The sequence below is a fragment of the Anthonomus grandis genome, chromosome 10, assembly GCF_022605725.1.
Source record: "Anthonomus grandis grandis chromosome 10, icAntGran1.3, whole genome shotgun sequence".
Lineage (NCBI taxonomy): Eukaryota > Metazoa > Arthropoda > Insecta > Coleoptera > Curculionidae > Anthonomus > Anthonomus grandis.
Window position 1 is genome coordinate 27,326,453 of NC_065555.1, and position 14,143 is coordinate 27,340,595.

Consider the following 14,143-nt stretch of genomic DNA (forward strand, 5'->3'; position numbering starts at 1 on the left):
ACTAACTAACTTTAAAGAACTATTTGTTTGACACACTATGATCTGACAGCAGTAATTGACAACCACTATTAAACTTGATGATTAAACAAAATGTTGCTATAATAACAGTCTCAACAATAACCAAGAGTTCCCTTGCAGAATTGGCATAGATACCTATGGGTATTAAAAAAAAAAACAACAGAAAGTACGGTTCACAATGTAGGAGAACAAATTTTTTTGTATTGATTTAACTGCTAAATTTACAAGCATTTTTTTTCATAAAAAATGTTGACATGTTTTTGTAACTTTTATTAGCCCCTGTATCGACTAGGCAAATAGTAACGATTTAAAACTTTAGGGTTATAATTCACATAAAAATACCTTCAAAATAAGGTCGACCTCCCGTTCCATTTAAAATTTTTGGGGGCCCTTGTCACCCCCGCTAGGGCTTTGCCCTCAGGGGGGCGAAACTAGCAAAAAAATGTTTCCCCCTTGAATCAAAAATTGACGGGTCTTAGGCCTTTCAATTCATTGAAAGGCCTTTCAATGTTCTAAGCCTAACTACGTGTCTCCCAACTCTCAACTTAAAAATCCTTACAGCCGCCATAGCCGAAAATACCAACCACCTCATTCTTGGTTTATACCTGGCCTCCAAATTCATCAAGGGAACTAGTGCCTGTTAAAATTGTTGGAATTAACACTGCAACGCTGGTCTACGCTACTTACTTTGAGCAATGTAGAAGAATCTAAACAAACCAAGAAAATTTCGATTAGAAGGAGAATCTTACAAGGAGACCCAGTGAGTGCATTGTGGTTTTGCATGGCGTTAAATCATTATCAAGTACAATTAACAGGACAAGATAAAACTCAAGTAAAATCTGTATTATTGTGACGAATTCTAAATGAGTTACTTATTTTATTGGGTATTACGTCACTTATAGCAAAAATCAATTTAGAAATTACTATCTCACACGCTCAAAAATTGAAAAGAAGAAGAAAATAGACTTATTCACGTATTTAAAAGAAATATGAACTCAAATCTATAATGATACCGTTCGATATACGTAATTTAATTTAAGTTCAATAAGTTTTAAATACAATAATTTACTTGAGGTATAATAGATTTTTTTATATACCTAGGAGCTGAGGTTTAATCTATTAATATATGAGCTCGTTTCTTCTTTTCAGTATCCTACCTAACTTTTTTATGAATATTAAAATTAAAAAACGATAAAAACAACGAGAAGATCTACTTTTTTTTTAAAGTAGGGTATTATTATTTTGAAGGAGGTATTATATAGCAGGAAATTTGTTTATATTTCTTTATATGTTCATATTTTGTTTATATTTTTAATTTAATTTTACTTTAATTATCTTGATAACGGTAGTAGATATAACTACCGAAACGTTGGTTCAAATTAAGTATTTGAACTAAAAGTGATATTGTTATAAGAAAGGTATGTATTTTATTTCAGTCAAAAATTGTAATTTTTTTGTGCAGATGCAAAAAAAATTAGTTTTGTGGTCGTTGCATATACAGTGCATCCCAAAAGTTATGTCTAAATTCATTTAAAATTCAGGGGTATGTTCGAAAAAAAAACGCTCGGACCCATCGATTTTTATTTCAAGTTGCTCATTTTTGTACGTGAAGTTTGTATATACAGGGTTGCTCAAAAATAAATTAGGACCATCAACTTCATTTTTTTCAAATGAAAGCACCTTTTTTTATTTCATCTTTGAATTTCGTGTGGAATTCTACGTATGTTTCATGCATCATATCCTATATCGAAAGTCAACAGTTATCGAAAAAAAGACGATTCATGTAACAAATAAAAAAAGTACAAAAATTAAGTTAAATGTTCAAAATAATATTTGTTACTAAATTATTATTTAGATTGCACAAGTTTTGTAAGCGTTCACAAAACTCATTTCTCCTATCGAAATCGTCATCAAATAACTCTTGCACAGGAATAACTTTGTAGGGGTGATATTTGATACACCGAACTATTCGGTGAACTATAGATTTCGCCATGTGTAAATTTGCCCTAATCTGCGACAGAGGAGTGCATGGATTTTCTTCCAAAGAAAGCAAAACGTCAAGTTCTTCACTTTTATCTCGAGTAGGACGACCAGATTTCGGCAGATCTCTAACATGACCGAATTCTCTAAATTTAGCCTCTATTCTACTCACCACCTTTTGACATATCGGAGGACGATCAGGATGGATTTCATTGAATAATTGAGCAGCTTCTCTTTGAGTACGTGTTCTATCACCAAACCCAACCATGCACAAAATTTCTATTTTTTTCTCGTTCCGTTAACTTTACCATTGTGAAAACCGCAACTTTGGTCGTACACTTTACACTTGACAATATCTGTTTGGCGTACAACTGTCATACAGTTTCCGTGACCTTGTATTTTCATAACACGGTCACCAGCCAACAATAAAAAAACACGAATGAATGGAATTTTGCTCTGTATAAAAATTCTCAAAAATTCTCAGAGATAAGGTGACTCGTAAGGTGAACTTCAATAATAATGTTTGGTCGTCTTTTTTTCGATTACTGTTGACTTTAGGTATAGGACATGATGCATGAAGTACACGCGAAATTCAAAAATGAAATAAAAAAGGTGTTTTAATTTGAAAAAATTAAATTGATGGTCGTAATTTATTTTTGAGCAACCCTGTATATACAAACTTCATGTACAAAAATGTGCAACTTGAAATAAAAATCGACGGGTCTGAGCGTTTTTTTTTTCGAACACACCCCTGAATTTTAAATGAATTAAGACATAACTTTTGGGATGCGCTGTATGCAACATTGTGCATTTAGCGCTTAGTTTATATTTTTGTTTTGTTGCGTATTTGCAACATTATCCAATGTATGTAGTAAATATAGAAAAAATTTGTATTTTTAGAGTTTGAGACATAAATTGAGCCGAAATCGACCTCTTAGTGATAAGTAGTTGCAATCAATATGGGAAAACTGGTCAGATAGTGAAGCTGGAATGGATTTTTCGGATACTAACAGCGAAGCAGACCCAAATTACATTGTGAGTGATTTTGATGAGGACGATGAGGATCAAGAAGATCTAAGGGTATTTGAGGAGGAATTAGGTGATAGAAGTACAAATAAAGGTGATGGACGACGGAGTTGAAATTAAAGAATGTCAGGTCGGGCCATTTAATAAAGTAAAGAATGATTCTAAAACAGGTACAAAAAAAGAAAAGTCCTTTCTCGGGAAGTTATGGCGTTGGAGACTCCATACAGTTTTTTTAAATATTTTTTAAACGATGAACTAATTGATAAAATTGTCAAAGAAACTAATTTGTATTGCATTCAAATGAACCCAAACAACCAAGTTAGCTTTTCTGCCACTGACATAAGGAAATTTATTGGAATTTGTTATTATACATCCACAATATTGCCAAATATACGATTATACTAGAATACGGATATAGGTTACGACTCTGTTCGAAATGTCATGCCTATAAATAAATTTGAAAAAATAACACGTCATTCATTTTAACGAGGTAAATAAGGATTTACCTAAAGACGATCATAACCATGATAGACTTCACAAGTTGCGACCATGACAAATTTTCAAACATTTCTCTGGAACCAGCCCTATCTGTAGTTGAACAAATGTATTCAACTAAAGTGCGACACTTTACGAAATTATACCCATTTGTAGTTACGTCATCCAGGTGAGAAAAAACTAACAACAAACAACGAAAAAACAAAAACGTAGATATTTTTGCCAATCAATATTAGGTTAGAAACTTTACCATCGCCTTCAGAAATTAATAGTCTGCTATGTATTTTTATACGTTCAGAAATTAACAAATGATTTATTTTAGCAGCATATTATTATATTTTTATATTCGTGTATATACTTTGATTCCCAAAAAATTTTAAAAAACAAATATTATTATAATTAATCATAAATAATGGGACATAAACAACAAGTCCGAAACGGAATTGCACTTCAAATTGAGAATGTGATAGAGCGAGCCGCAGATGCAACAAAATTGAGCACAACAACGATCGCAAATATAAAGAAGAATGGGATAAAATCAGATCAGGATTACGCTGCTCATATATATTTTCCAAGCAAAAGACCGCAAAAACCAAATCTACAACATATTTGAAAAGTAGAATTCGGCACGAGCAGTAGACGTAACAAAACCGAGCTTACAAAAATTGTGAATAATGGTATAAAATTATTTTAACTCACTGGGAAAAATCTAAATACTGACAATTTAATTTACTTATTCATGAAAAAAAATGCTGCTTGAAGGAACATGTTAACACATTAAAATGAAAATACCATTCCAAAAAATAAAACATACAAACTCAAAAAAAAACACGCCATATTGCATTACCAAGTTAATGGAATTGCAACGATATGATTGAATACTTAAACGACGATCATAAAATAAAATTTGCTTTAACAAAAAAAGCTTAATCAATCTCGTCAGTATTGTCAGAGTCAGAACTGAAATCAGAGATATTGTCTTCGTCATCGTCAGTCGTAATTACAAGTGGCAGAATGTCATAGGCATCACACACTTGTATTGCCTCCCAAGCCTTTTCAATTACCTTTTCTGTATGAAAAACATATTTTTGCCAATGATCTATAGAAATTTCGTTTATTACCCTTTCCCATGAAGTCAGAACTTCTGAAGGTGACCCCTTAAAATTGGAAATATATTGATCATATTTTCGTTTACATTCCGACCATATCATTTCAACTGCATTAAACTAGCAATGATATGGTGGCAGTCGCAAAATTTTGTGTCCTAAAGGTTTAACATATTCATCAAGGAAGTACTTTTTTCACTAGGACAGTTTCTGCGTGCATTACTCCATATTTTATCTTTCATGGCTTTTTCTGGAAAGCCAATATTCTTTTTCTTCAACCATTCGGTCAGTCTCTGCTTTGTCCAAGATTTTCTCGGGATTTCTTCTAATAAACCAGAATGGTAACTTGCATTGTCCATGATTATAAATGACTTTGGGGGAAGATTTGGAACCAGCTGAGTTTTAAACCAGTTTTCGAAGTTTTTTCCTATTTATATTGTCATGATATTCTCCCGTCTTTAATCCACTCTTGAATATTAAATTTGCACCCTTAATGAAGCCATCTTTGGTTCCGGCGTGGACCACGATATAATGATGACCTTAAAAATAAAAGATAATTCAATTCTCTTCTTTTAGAAATCATTCTTCCAGAACATAAATTTGATATAATTAATAAGTAATGTTCCATGCACATACGAGTAATGTATGGAGTTAAATTCCCTCATATTGTCTTAGAGAGAAATTATATGAAACTATGAAACAGATAAAATTATGAAGTTAGAGGGCCCTTACAAGGGCAATAGTTTTTATTCGAAAAAAAATCTAAAAAGATAACCAGATAATTTTTGCCTTTACTGTTTTTCCTTGAATCCGTGTGCTTGGTGTCATCTTGCCAGCTACTACGAAATGATCCCTTGCTAAAAATCCACGTCTCGTCAATGAAAACTGGAGTAAAACCTTCCGGGCCTACATTTCTATTTTTGATATACTCCCTTAAAAAAATTATTCTTTTATGAACAATATTTAGCAAGTCCATCAAATATTTTCTGTTATTTGATTTTTTTCACTTAAAACCTATACTATTGATCCATCTTCTTAAGGAGTCAATGGAAAACTCAAAATATTCAATTTCTTCCCTGAACTTTTCTTTTATTGTTGCCAATATTATATATTCTTTTCTGGCGTACATAGAATAAATTGTGTCCCGAATTCTATGTTTCAAATATGTTGTAATTTTGGTTTTTGCTGTCTTTTGCTTGGAAGATATACAGGCTGCGTAATCCTGATCTGATTTTATCCCATTCTTCTTTATATTTGCGATCGTTGTTGTGCTCAATTTTGTTGCATCTGCGGCTCGCTGTATCACATTCTCAATTTGAAGTGCAATTCCGTTTCGGACTTGTTCCTTTTCCAGTTGAAAAAAAGCCAATATATTTAAAATCATCAGCTGCGATTGTTCATTATACCTATTATATCTTTTTTTAGGCATTATCTAACACTTTTCGAAATAACTTTCAAGAACAAGTTGACAAACCAATATTTTTGATTGACAGTGACGGATATTTCACATAACCTAGTATATGAAAGATGAATAATCATCAGACACCAATTTTTTTCAAAAGTTTGTTGTCGCCGCTGTTTGGAATATGCTAAACAAAGATAAACAAAAATTACGTCATTACAAATGGGTATAATTTCGACTTTATGCCTATGAAACCTCACAAATGGGTTTTTAAACTTTTTGTCTTGGCGGGTGTAAGTGGATTTGCCTATCGATTTGAAATTATTTCTGGGTGTGAAGATAATCAGAAAATAATCTCATGAAGAACGGATGGTGAACCTGATATTGGAGCGTTTGCAAATATCGTAATTCGTAACTATACCAACCGATAATGAACTAAAAAAGGAAAAGCGTGATAGCTCAGTTGAATATGTTACCCCCATCGATGAAGTTGAATTGTCCTCTGTTATTTGAAGGACAATAGATGCGTTAGTCTCCTGTCAACTTATGCTGGCCAGCAGCCTCTTGGTACTGTGAAAAGATACAAGAAAAAAGTATGTAAAAACATTGAAATCGAGTGCCCCAATATTATTCGCGAATACAATCGTCACATGGGAGGGGTTGACCTAATTGACCAGTGTTGGGACCACTGTTATTTTTACTGTATGTGGATGACTTGAGTTCATTGAAACTGCAAGGTGGTTCAGTTTGCTGATGATACCACCATACTATGGAGCCATAAAAATTCTGATTATATCTTACTAGATTTTATCAGGGTGGTGTGCTTCCAACAGGCTCATGTTTAATGTAAGAAAGACGTCTATTATGGGGTTTAAGTTGGTCAGGGTCTGATGTTTGACGAAAATTCCCTCTTGCAGAATAAAGAGTGCTGCAAGTTCCTAGGAATTACCATTGATGGTCGCCTTCGGTTTGAAGATCATATTTTACATTTAGCTGGGAAATTATCTTCTGGATGTTTTGCAGTAAGAATGGCAAAACAAGAGCTGGGAGGGGTGGTTGCATGTTCAGTGTACTTTTCACTTATTGAATCTCATATTCGGTATGGCTTGCCTTTTTTGGGTTTAACCAATAAGGGGCTACTTAACATTGTCTTTGTTATTCAAAAAAAAGCAGTTAGATACCTGTGTTCTGCTAAGTTAAGAGATTCTTGCAAACCCCTCTTCGTTTCTGAAAAAATCCTCTCTCCAACTCCAACTCTTTTTTCACTCTTTATCTTAGAAACAGCTGCTCTTATTCACAAAATTCCCAAACTACCCTCTGACACTGGCCATTTGACTCGTCGTGTAAACGATGTTCCCCTACCTATTCCTACGTCTTCCCTTACCAAAAACTCATTAATTTACATAAGTAAAAAAATTTACAATCATGTTCCTCTATGTGTTAGACATATATCGGATGTTAAGAAATTGAAAAGAGAATTAAAAACGCTTCTATTGGCTAAGGCATATTATAACCTGGATGACTTTTTTAATGATTAACCTTGGACATGTTGGAAAGTTTTTTTTCCCTTTTTTCTTCTCTAGTTTTGTCAACAAGTTTACCTTTATTTAGTAACTGATTGTTTTATTTAGTTATCTTTAATTTAAGTATGTTCAAAAAGTTTTGTCTTCTTGTGTTTAATTTTGTTCATTGTTTTGTCAATTTTTGAAATTGTATTTTTGTTTTGTTTTTTTTTTAGCTTGTAGGATGCTTGTACACAAGATTATTCTTACGTAATATAGCACATTTTCTTTCTTTCTTTCTTTCTTTCTTAATAGACAGCTTTATAGGAAGATATCGAAGAAAATGGTATTTACAAATTTTTTACCATTTGTTGGATTTAACTTTGGTAAATGCATGGCTTTTATATAAAAAAGTTATGAACGCAAAAGGAAAACCGTCGAAAATACTGCAACAATCAAAATTTAGAAGCATAGTTGCTAACTGTCTGTCTTTGTAATGTAGAAAAATCTACGGCCAAAAGAGGTGGCCATCAAGTTCATTAGATCGGGAAATTTAAGCTAAGGTACAGCGAGGAAATGCCAAACACGTATCATCAAAAGACGTGACGTGATCTAGTGTCTCATTGGCCAGTTTTTCCAAAAAAAGAACCAGATGCAAACTTCCTTGTTGCGACGGATGCACCGACATAGCGTGCCAAAAAGGTGGAGTGGTATTATGCTTAAAAACAAATAAAAATTGTTTTAAAAAAATTCATGAATAAGTAATCTAATTTGCCTGTAAATGCACAATATGCAAAATTGCAACAATAAAAAATTTGAAAAAAGAAACACATTTTTACAAAAATATATTTTTTTAAATTATTTTTCCCAGTTTTCTAACTATGTTTCAAGCCTTAAAAAAAATTTTACCCAAAACAAAAAAGTTATGTATTTAAGGGTTAAGATCAAAGGTAAAAAACAAACCAAACCATTGACGAAGCCGACTCAGTGAAATTTTTGGGGCTTACTGTTGACAAGTCGTTAAAATGGGACATGCACATGCACATTAACCCTTTAACAAGAAAATTAAGCTCCGCTTGTTTTGCGCTAAGATCAAAAGAGAGAACAGTGTATTTTTCCCTCTTTGAATCACACCTTCGTTACGCCCTTCCTGTTTGGGGTGTGTGTAGTGTCACTGAATTTGACAAAATTTTCAGACTTCAAAAGAGAGCTTTGCGTTATACATTTAGAGATAATTATAGAGCTCATTGCCAGGATTTCTTTAAAAAATTTAATATCGTAACTTTACCGTCACTACTTATATATGAGTCCGTTTGTCTAATTCGCAAGCACGTTTCATCAAATTCAGATAGGCCATCCCATAATTATCGTCTCAGAAACGCTGAGTATGATTTATATCTGCTTACTCCACATTCAGAATTGGTAAAAAACTCTATATTGTACAAAGCAAAAAAAATGCACAATCATTTGCCATTGAACATCAAGTCCATCACATTTTTTCCTACTTTCCGTAAGGCATTAAAATCATTCCTACTGGAGAGAGCCTTTTACTCGGTAAACGATTTTTTTAATACTTAATTTTAACTTCACACACACAGACTGATTTATTGTTTTTATATGTACTTTTTTATGTAGCTATATATATATATCTTACTTTTCTTTTATACTTTTTTAATGAACACTTTTGTATATTTTTATATATATACTTTTTTGCTTTCTTAGGTTTCCCTTTTTTTTCTTTTTTTGACATTATATACATGCAATTGTATATTTTTTAATTTTTAATTGTGTTTTATTTATTTATTCATACTATTGACCACATACAATTATTGATTTGTATATTTGTTTTACTAGTTTTATTTTATTCTTGTTTGTTTTGTTTGTTTTTATGTTTACTTTAGTTATCAGCTTTGTCTACAAATTGTAAAATTTTTTGACAATAAAGCGATTGATTGATTGATTGATTTTATTTTCACCTCCTGTTTCAACTTTTGACTTATTAGAATCACCTTTGTTCCCTGTTTTCTTTTATAAATTTTTTTTAGACGACCTTCTAAAATCTTTTACAGTTTTCTAATTTCTAAAATCCAATTTTCTCATTCAGGATTTTTTAAAGTCAATTTTTAGATCAGTGAGTACTACACTTATAATATATAGTTGATATCTTTGTATTTAATTTGGACAAGCTAGAGAATACGATATTATATTACATAAAAATATTTTTTATTTAGTGACTAATTTTATTTTTATTACCAGATAAGATAATAGATCGTAATCCGTAAAGTCAATGTTAAGATATTATAGATGGGTAGGTGATGTTACCTAGCCAGTTAGAGAGTATCCGTATATTTTCCTGTAAAGGTCTACGCAAATATTTTGTTAGTGGTGATTCATAAACTTTAATTGTGCGTTATTTTTAAGCATCTAATGGATTCGGTGCCGAATTTTTATGAAGGTAATATTTTTTCATCTAAATTAAAATACCGGGTGGCTCCGAATAAAGAGAACGAGAGAATGGTTTAATAGGAAATTGCATTCATTTTCTTATTTTAAATAGGATACCCGGTATAATTTACGTATTACAAATTTTTATAGAAAATTAAATACAAAACAGAATTTTCCCGTTTCACAATTAATGCAATATGCTGGAATCAAGGAAGCTCCTTAGACCTTATTGCTCCTTATTATTTCGAGATCACAGTTTCGGCTTTTATAAGTTTAACATTTGTTTGGTAGGTCGCCTTAAAAGGAAGCCACCATTTACTGCACCACTTCCAAATAATGTCCAGATCGGTTTGAAATATTTGGTGGGAAGTCAAAGGAACTACATATATTTTTGGATCATCTGCAAACATTGACTCCCAACCTTTTAGTTGCTGTGCTAAATCGTAGGTGTAGGCTAGAAAGAGGAGAGGGACGAGGATAGTGCCCTGAGGGACTACTAGAAACTTTAAAATCTATTTCTTAAGTCTCCAATCCATTCTAATAAATCCCAAGATGTTTTAGCTTATGCAATAATCTCTTCCTAAAAACTCTATCAAAGGCTTTAGCAAAGTCAAGGTAGATGACATCCATTGGAATTTTTTTGTCTGAGACTGATATCCAGCCGTACACGTTGCGGCAGGTTTGTAATTGTAGAACGACCTTTTACAAATTCGTCTTAAGACTCTCTAGTATTTCTCAGACTCCTCTTGTCTGGTACTGTTAGATTTCAGTAAGGCCTTTGACCTCATAAATCATGAGATGCTGTTGGCTAAAATGAACTTCTTCGGTTTTTCAGTGAGTGTTTGCAAATGGTTCCAAAGTTATTTTCAACTGAGGACACAGATTGTAGAACTAGATGGAGCAAAATCTGAACCTGTTGTCACTGGTTATGGAGTGCCTCAGGGTAGTATCCTCCGACCTTTATTATTTAGCATCTACACTAGCGATCTTCCAGAGCAGATTCGGTTTTGTTCCGTAAATATTTATGCAGATGACACACAGCTGCTATCCGGATTTGCTCCTCATAATGAATGTCAATGTACGCAGCAAATTAATGAGGACTTAAACTCAATATTTAAATGGTCAAGACAGCATGGCATGATTTTAAATGCTAACAACAGCACATACTTACTCATAGGTTCTAATACATAAAAAAAACAATTTCTTCAATCTAATTTTACTACTTTGCATATAAATAACAGTGTCCTTCCTTGTTCAGCATCATCAAAAATCTTGGTGTCATTTTTGATGAGGTCCTAAACTTTCAGGTACATGTCAGTAAAAAATTATCGTGCATGTACGCTTTACTTAAAAGTTTGTATCAATTTAAATATTATTTGCCTAAAAATATCCAATTAATGCTTGTGGAGGCTTTTGTTTGGTCACAGCTAGATTACTGCAATGTTATTTTTTTAAATTACCCCACTCTTGAAATGAAGAACAAAATTCAGTTAGCTCAAAACGCCTCTATGAGATTTGTTTTCAACTTACAAAAATTTGATCACATAACACCAACATATGTTGATAATAAATACTAAAATATGAAAGGATAGCAGCTTTACACTTTGGTCAGTTTGTTTATATAATTTACAAGTCGAGGTACTCCAAAATATCTTTCTGGTTATTTCACAGCAAGACAAGATTTACATAGTCATCGCCTAAGAAACATTATAAGATTTCAAATACCTGTGCAAAGAACTGAAGGTTTTAAAAACTCATTTGCCTATCAGGGTGTATTTTTGTTAAACTCTAAAGTATAGAACTTAATAAGATCATGCTCACTTTTCACTTTCATGAAGAAATACAAGGCTTTTCTATTAGATTAACATATACCTTTATTGTAATGTTAAGTAATTTTAAGAAAAGAGTTTAGTATAAAGTAGTATTGTATTGAAACTGCCCACTAATACTGTATTTTTCAGGTAGCGTCGAAGAACACATTATGTGATTGTTATCTTTTATGCAATATTTTGTTGTTGCATAATAAACGTTTATTTATTTTAGTATTATTTATTTTGAACATAAGACTACATAATTTTGCACATATTTGATACTAAGCTTATTGTCGTATACTTTTCTGCTTATAACTTGTCGCCCTTTTTAAAATTGGTGTGCCTGATGCGACATTCGTTGGAATGTGACAGAGCAGATTAAATGCAATATTTGGTACACTTATGCCCAATAACATCGTATAGGATTCATAAAATAGGTCACATATACCAAGCAATATCCTTAAATATTTTTACAATGTTTTAATCGCTCATTTTTTTTTAATGAGAATTTTATGTGGCAAGATTAGATTACATTGACATTTCTATATTTATTCTCTCATAAATTAGTTTCGACCTTATAAGGTGTTGTAAAGTGTACATTTTTAAATTTAAGTTGTGTCGTATTATCTTTTGGCGGGTATCTGTAGGGAACCTGGTTATTACTAGAGAACCGAGTTCAGTTGTAAATGAGGCAAACTTACGCAATATATCCCTTACGAAAATAACGTGACATTATTTAAAAAACTACAAATATTTTTGGAAAATCCGATTTATCTTTTATCTGGCATTTTCTTATAATAATAATAATAATAATAATAATACTTCTTTATTTGTTTATATACATTCAACAGCTTAGCATCGTCAAAAAGTATAGACTGTCAAACGCCAATAATACAGTGCATAAAGGGAGACATTACATAACATAGCAAACAAAAAAACTTTTTGACATTTTGTTCACAATTAAAAGGCATCTAAAATTTTAGACAGGAACATAAAACAAAATACAATTTTGGTTCGCATCAGAAATGCTCACTAAGTATATACTATTATACAGGGTGTCCGGAAAGTCAACGATAATACTGAAGGGGCTGATGGAGCAACTCATAAGCACCCAAAAAAACATAAAATGACCTTAGTAAAAAATCGATGGTTTTCGAGATATTGGCACTTTAGTGGAAGTCACCAAAATCCTACTCTTGGATCAGATTTTCGATTGTCACGCCTTAAAAATAGATATTTTTTAGAATCTCTTTTTAGCTATGCAACACTGAATAGCCATTTTACTGATCAAAGACAAACATTAAACTAAACGGCCAAAAAATTTAATAAGAAATCTATTCTAAAATAAAGTATTACTTATTTTTATTTTTTAAACTTTGAATTTGACCGCTCATACTAGACCGAATTGTACGGCAACCCGGCTAATACCTTAAAAAGTTTGCTCATTTAATTTAATTTTAAAATTACCCAATATGTTTTAAAAAAAGCTTTACTGTTATTGTGATAGAGTGAAAGATAAACCTAATCTACCTTATGAAAAAAATAAAACAAATTTATAATTATTTTATGTTAAAAAAATATTTTTATTTAACTTAAAAAAAAAATTAAAAACAAATAATATGTTCGAACTGTCTACCACCAACGCGAATGCAGGCGTGGCATCTTTTAATAAATGACCTATTGATCCATCTTGCATTCCTGGCAGCGTTAAGATCTTGGGCTGCATCATTTATTCGCTGCCGTAATTCAGCAATATTATTTATTGTTCTTGCATAAACCTTTTCTTTTATGCAACCCCAGTAAAAAAAATCGAGGGGGTTTAGGTCTGGAGACCTGGGAGGCCATAAAATTGGACCAAGTCGGCCGATCCATCTGTTGGGGTATGTTTGGTTTAAATACCGACGAACTTCATGGGCATAATGTGCCGGGCAACCATCATTTTATTCGGCGACTGGCCTAAGGAACATCTTCTAAAAGAATTTAACGAAAAACAAATAAAAACACAAAGTCACCGTCTCACAACATGTTATTAACTAAACAATTAAATTTGTTAATTAAACGGGCTACACGTGTTTCGCTCTAGTTAGGGCATCATCAGGCCTAAAATAAAAATACTACGTAAACAAAACTAAAAACTTACATAAAACAATAAAAACCTTTAAAAGCCATCCACACACTTCACAGTACATAAATAAATAATAATTTTAAGGTTATAAATTGTACAAAGCAGAAATTAAAAAAATAAAAAGTGGAACGCAACAACATAGACTCAACGAGAATCGAACCCGGTACAACAAGGTTATAAGTATAAGTGTAAAACCTCTCGGCTATACGGACTTAATACTAAAACAACTTAAC

At 32.1% G+C, this 14,143-nt stretch overlaps 1 protein-coding gene across 3 annotated transcripts in view; it reads left to right on the top strand.

Annotated features, from left to right (window-relative positions):
- LOC126741031 (probable phospholipid-transporting ATPase IM) overlaps positions 1 to 14,143 on the top strand; it is a 374,205-nt gene that overhangs the window by 24,673 nt on the left and 335,389 nt on the right. Inside the window, exon 1 of one of the 3 annotated variants that reach the window (XM_050447300.1) lies at positions 9,844 to 9,984. The exons of the other annotated variants lie outside the window; for them this stretch is intronic. The gene's annotated coding sequence lies outside the window, so the exon portion shown is untranslated. Of the gene's footprint in view, positions 1 to 9,843; positions 9,985 to 14,143 lie in introns of those variants that run through there. 3 annotated transcript variants of the gene reach the window in all.